This window comes from Schistocerca serialis, chromosome 6 (genome assembly GCF_023864345.2).
Source record: "Schistocerca serialis cubense isolate TAMUIC-IGC-003099 chromosome 6, iqSchSeri2.2, whole genome shotgun sequence".
NCBI lineage: Eukaryota > Metazoa > Arthropoda > Insecta > Orthoptera > Acrididae > Schistocerca > Schistocerca serialis.
The window spans coordinates 762,603,399-762,610,305 of record NC_064643.1 but is presented as its reverse complement, the minus strand read 5'-3'; the positions used below and the strand labels follow the sequence as shown (position 1 = coordinate 762,610,305).

Here is a 6,907-nt window from a genome sequence, read left to right as displayed (position 1 = left end):
GTGGTGCTACAGAAGAATGCTGAAGATTAGATGGGTAGATCACATAACTAATGAGGAGGTATTGAAGAGAATTGGGAGAAGAGACATTTGTGACACGACTTGACTAGGAGAAGCGATCGGTTGGTAGGACATATTCTGAGACATCAAGAGATCACCAATTTAGTATTGGAGGGCAGCGTGGAGGGTAAAAATCGTAGAGGGAGACCAAGAGATAAATACACTAAACAGATGCAGAAGGATGTAGGTTACAGTAGGTACTGGGAGATGAAGAAGCTTGCACAGAACAGAATAGCATGAAGAGCTGCATCAAACCAGTCTCTGGACTGAAGACCACAACAACAACAACAACAATCCTGTAATTCTGTATTTCACAGTTACTGACGTATGATACCACTGTCGGTAATGGGAAATGTGGAAGTAGGGTACTCACTGCTTTAGCGATGAGAGAAAGAACAGTTTTTAAAAGTCTAAAAATAAATATGCTATCTGAGACCACTTTGGGTTGTAGGCCAGGCAAACAGCATTACGTTCAACAAACACTCACGTGATTGCAATTTAATGAAAATGACAGTAGTGTGCAGAGAACACTGAGGACAATAACATATAACCGGTAAGAAAGGCAACGCCAGAGAGAGTGATTTGACTCCATCTGTTATCCCCAAAATATTTCACTGTCAGTTTTATTACCACGTCAACGAAATTGTTTCGCAATCTATGTCAGCAAGGAAAGTGAAATAAATTGATAGACAATAACGAATGACCTGTAAATTAAGGCCCTTCATCGCTTTGGCTCTTTGATCTATTAATAAAACACGGACATGATACATATGTCTCTTTTCCAGTCAATGATACCATTAAAGGGCATTTGTTGTCCAGATTTAATATTTCACTTATCTTGGTGCCTTTTGTATCACTGCGAAAGCAAAAATCGTTTAATCACTTATTTAAGCTCCCTCATAATGGAACGTCATTCCGCAAAATGTTTTATTGCTTTGTCTATAACCTAGTATACAGAATGAGATTTCACTCTGCAGCGGAGTGTGCGCTGATATGAAACACCCTGGCAGATTAAAACTGTGTGCTGGACCGAGACTCGAACTCGGGACCCTTGCCTTTAGCGGGCAAGTGCTCTACCATCCGAGCTACCCAAGCACGACTGATGATCCGTCCTCACAGCTTCCATTCTCGTCTCCTACCTTGCAAACTTCACAGAAGCTCTTCTGCGAACCTTTCAGAACAAGCACTCCTGGAAGAAAGGATTTTGCGAAGACATTGCTTAGCCACAGCTTAAGGGATGTTTCCAGAATGAGATTTTCACTCTGCAACGGAGTGTGCATTGATATGAAACTTCCTGGCTGATTAAAACTATATGCCGGACCGAGACTCGAACTCGGGACCTTTGCGTTTCGCAGGCAAGTGTTCTACCAACTGAACTACCCAAGCACGACTCAGGACACCTCCTCACAGCTTTACTTCTGCCAGTTCCTCGTCTCCTACCATCCAGACCTAGCGTAAGAAGCTGTTCTGCGAACCTAGCAGAACTAGCACTCCTGGAAGGAAGTTTCATGTCAGCGCACGCTCCACTGCAGAATGAAAATCTCATTCTGGAAGCATCCCCCAGGCTGTGGCTAAGTCACGTCTCTGCAATATCCTTTCTCCCAGCAGTACTAGTTCTACAGGTTCGCCGAAGGGCTTCTGTGAAATATGGAAGGTCGGAGACGAGGTACTGGCAGAATTGAAGCTGTGAGTAGGGGTCGTCAGTCGTGCTTGGGTAGCTCAGTTGGTAGAGCACTTGCCTGCAAAAGGCAAAGTTCCCGAATTCGAGTTTTAATCTGCCAGGAAGTTTCATGGCCTAGTATAGTTATCTTACCTGCCATTTAATATACAGATAATGGTTGAAACGTTTTCCCCGCTGGTAGTATATACTTAAAGAAAAAGTCGGAGTTCGCCTTCAAAAACTGACGTTAAATACTTCCCTTTTACGGCCAGCTTCTGTCCCCAGACTGTCATTTGCTATCATAAGACATTTAAAACATCTTACATGGCTATATAAAACATATGCCATCAATTAGCATATACAGTCTCGTATACAGAAGACTGAGTGTTTGGTACTGTATGTTATTGATTATTTAATGTAATTTAGTACTGGTGACATGTATTTTATGCTAATTAGCGCCGTAGGTTTTGTATCTCCACGTAACCTTTTTTAAAGTCTTACCAAATTCTAATGATGGTCTGAGGTCTGAAAGTGTCGAAACAAAGATGTATGTATTATCAGCTCTAGGTGTAAACTATTACGTTCCTTGTTAGTGACAATATCACTTCGTGGTATAGACATTCCAAATTGAGAAATATGCTATTCGTTTATGATCTTGCGCTTAATTTATGGTCGCTACCGTCGGTTTGTACCCATTCATCCCATACTTACATCTTACATCTTTTGTTTCATGTCGTTCGCATGTTAGCAAGTTGGCAGTGCCCTACCGAATTCTAAATCAATGCTTTTCCATGAGATCGGAAGTCATTACTTTCTTCTATTTTTGACTGTTTCTTTTAACATCTCTTTAATACGTAAAATAATAAAAACACTTCTGTAGAACCATATTTTGTAAGCAGCTTCGCTGCCTCTCCTTCTCTCGCTTAAAAAAGTTTCCGAAAATGTTGGCTACGAAGTGTTCACGTAAAACGTCACACATTATTTGGCTGTCTATGGAATGGTTTAATGTTCAGTTCTTAGCCAGTTAGCAGTGCCTGTTGCTGAGTTACATCATAACTTTTTTTTAAATGTATGCACCTAGATGAAATTTCACTGTTCAGAGACCTATTTCGTTTTGTTCCGATCATAACGACTGCAGACAGCATCGCTCCAACGGAAGCAACAAGTACATTGACCCCTGTAACGTCTGCTGCTTGTACCGAAGTCCCAACACACAAAGTAGTCCCTACATAAATGACAATCATATTTACAATTTTCAAACATTTTTGTATTATATAACTAATTATTGTGGTTTTCAATGTTAACTTCAATAATTCTTAACATAATGTCGTTATTCTATTTAAACTCAATGAGGAAAATTCTCCACAATGGATGGCGCATGGATACAAACACTCTGACTCATCTTTCTGGTAGCAACAACAGAGTTGTGATCTACGAGATCTTTAGTGTCTCTTGGATCTTGGCTGCTACGAGTAAAAGGTATTATTGTAGCTTTATCGCTATTTACTTGTACATCTTAGTTTTCACAACGCAGTACCGCCTACACATTGTCTCAATGTGTGAGAGTAGGTGAGTTCCATCAATTTCTGTTTTCGCACTTCTTCTTGATTTTAGAGTCATCAAAGAACTTTAACAGTTCAATAGATTGAATAGTGTATTGGAAAAGAAGTTATAAGGTGAAAGTCCTCAACAACGAAACAAGTGGAAAGGAATGTAGTAGATTTAATTCAGATGATACTAACGGCAGTATAATGCTGAATACGCCAATGAAAGCAGAAGATGAATTCCGTTATCTGGAAAGCAAGATAACTGACGACGTCTTAAGTAGAGCAGATATAAAACTCAGGCAGTCAACAGCAAGAAGGGCTTTTCTAACAAATACACTTTAACATTTAATATTAATCTGAGTATTAGGATGTGTTTGTGAGGGTATGTAGCCTTGTTTGGAAATGAAATGTGGACGATAAATACCTCAGACAAGAAGAGAAGATTTTGGAAAGGCTGCTGAAGATTAGATGGGTTCTGGATAACTAAGAAGAGGTACTGAATCAGGGAGTAAGGAAATTTGCGGCGCAACTTGAGTAAAAAAAGTGAGCGGTTGATAAGACACTTTGAGGCAACAAGTAATAGTGTTGTCAAGGAAGGAAGTGTGAGGAGAAAAAGTTATAGGGGGAGACCGAAGCTGGTCCACAGTATGCAGGCTATAGTGAATGTAGGCTTCAATCGTTATTAGAAGAGGAAGAGACATGGGCAGGATGGACTAGTTCTACGAGGTACATGAAATCAGTTTGTGGACTGAAGACAATAACAGCAACATATTTTTAGCCGATTGCTATTCTTGTTTCAACTCTATTGTGGTGTCTTGGTTCGTTGACGAGTCGAACTGCAAGGGAAGTCGGATTCTTGCTACAGGCTAGGGGAACAATGTCGTCCACTAAACTTCATATTGATATAATTGTTGTTGTTGTTGTGGTCTTCAGTCCTGAGACTGGTTTGATGCAGCTCTCCATGCTACTCTATCCTGTGCAAGCTTCTTCATCTCCCAGTACCTACTGCAACCTACATCCTTCTGAATCTGCTTAGTGTATTCATCTCTTGGTCTCCCTCTACGATTTTTACCCTCCACGCTGCCCTCCAATACTAAATTGGTGATCCCTTGATGCCTCAGAACATGTCCTATCAACCGATCCCGTCTTCTAGTCAAGTTGTGGCACAAACGTCTCTTCTCCCCAATCCTATTCAATACTTCCTCATTAGTTATGTGATCTACCCATCTAATCTTCAACATTCTTCTGTAGCACCACATTTCGAAAGCTTCTATTCTCTTCTTGTCCAAACTATTTATCGTCCATGTTTCACTTGCATACATGGCTACACTCCATACAAATACTTTCAGAAATGACTTCCTGACACTTACATCTATACTCGATGTTAACAAATTTCTCTTCTTCAGAAACGCTTTCCTTGCCATTGCCAGTCTACATTTTATATCCTCTCTACTTCCACCATCATCAGTTATTTTGTTCCCCAAGTAGCAAAACTCCTTTACTACTTTAAGTGTCTCATTTCCTAATCTAATTCCCTCAGCATCACCCGACTTAATTCGACTACATTCCATTATCCTCGTTTTGCTTTTGTTGATATTCATCTTATATCCTCCTTTCAAGACACTGTCCATTCCATTCAACTGCTCTTCCGAATCCTTTGCTGTCTCTGACAGAATTACAATGTCATCGGCGAACCTCAAAGTTTTTATTTCTTCTCCATGGATTTTAATACCTACTCCGAATTTTTCTTTTGTTTCCTTTACTGCTTGCTCAATATACAGATTGAACAACATCGGGGAGAGGCTACAACCCTGTCTTACTCCCTTCCCAACCACTGCTTCCCTTTCATGTCCCTCGACTCTTATAACTGCCATCTGGTTTCTGTACAAATTGTAAATAGCCTTTCGCTCCCTGTATTTTACCCCTGCCACCTTCAGAATTTGAAAGAGAGTATTCCAGTCAACATTGTCAAAAGCTTTCTCTAAGTCTACAAATGCTAGAAACGTAGGTTTGCCTTTCCTTAATCTTTCTTCTAAGATAAGTCGTAAGGTCAGTATTGCCTCACGTGTTCCAGTGTTTCTACGGAATCCAAACTGATCTTCCCCGAGGTTGGCTTCTACTAGTTTTTCCATTCGTCTGCAAAGAATTCGTGTTAGTATTTTGCAGCTGTGACTTATTAAACTGATAGTTCGGTAATTTTCACATCTGTCAACACCTGATTTCTTTGGGATTGGAATTATTATATTCTTCTTGAAGTCTGAGGGTATTTCGCGTGTTCCATACATCTTGCTCACCAGATGATAGAGTTTTGTCAGGACTGGCTCTCCCAAGGCCGTCAGTAGTTCCAATGGAATGTTGTCTACTCCGGGGGCCTTGTTTCGACTCAGGTCTTTCAGTGTTCTGTCAAACTCTTCACGCAGTATCGTATCTCCCATTTCATCTTCATCTGCATCCTCTTCCATTTCCATACCCGACTCCGCCTGTTCCCACAAGAGAGATTCTGTCTCGAGCGTTTCCGTGAATTTTTGAAACTATCCTCCTACCTCCTGTGTAATGTTAACATGGTCTGTCTAGAGGCACAGCAAGAAATAAAAAAGTCATCCAAGGAAACAAATTTTAAGTACTATTTGCAGAAAGGTAGTCTCATATTTTCGTGAAATCTTCACATTTACAGCACAACTTTATAAACGAAGCCACCACCGAGTATCGCGAGTATCTGCTACAGCGAGAGGGTCTTCTTTACTAAAAGCAAAGTGAGGTCTATAGAAAAATCTGTGAGGTTTACCTAATGCACTACGTTTACGACGACGACCCTCACGTGTTCGGTTAGTCTGCTACAACTGTATACTGGGGCACACCTGGTAAAGAGGAGAGGTGTTGCAACGTCGTCAAAGATCCTGACACAACCAGAGGTAACGTCTTGTGAATGGGTGCTGATTGTTGAGCCAGCAATACTCCTAAGTAGACTATTCCTTACTCGACTTGCAACCAAAAAGGAAAATTTGAAGAAGGACATTGTTCCACCGGGCTGTATAACATATTACTTTATTCTGGACTACCCATTTTGGACATGCCCAATTCTTGAGTGCATCTAAGAAAGTAACAACACACCATAACGAAATAAGACAGTTACAGCCTCAAAAACCATAGTACTATATTGGATATAACGTTACACAAACATAGTAATTGCATGTAGCAACAGATGCGGATACATCGTTCTCGCCTCATCAAAGAGTCGTGTGCCCTGCGTGTGTGTGCACAGCACAGTCACCAGTTATTTTTCTTTTATTATTTCATCACCCCTTACCCCACGTGGGGGTGAGGGGCTGTCAGTAGCACAATACTCAACTCTTTGGCCAAGAGCTTCTTTTAAAAACATAACAATGACGATAACAAATGTTATTAAAGGAGAAACATTAAACATGATTTTAGAAACAACAAACGGTGTAAATTTTGAATAAAATGTTCTCGGGTTTCCAACGCGAAGATTGATTTGATCTTGTGTCTTTTCAACAGGCAGCTTATCCTGCCCGACACAGAGCCACAGAATGGCAGCAAAGCAAGTTTCTTTTCCTGCTCTTCGTCGGTGGTCTTATCCTGATCTTTCCCAGAAATCACTTCTTTCACTTGATGGGCGCTGTAG

At 40.7% G+C, this 6,907-nt stretch overlaps 1 non-coding gene across 1 annotated transcript; it reads right to left on the bottom strand.

The window, feature by feature from the left end:
- Positions 1–1,369: 1,369 nt before the first annotated feature.
- Positions 1,370–1,444, bottom strand: Trnar-gcg (transfer RNA arginine (anticodon GCG)). The gene has a single exon. It is a non-coding gene; the product is annotated as a tRNA-Arg (tRNA).
- Between the last annotated feature and the right edge of the window lie 5,463 nt (positions 1,445–6,907).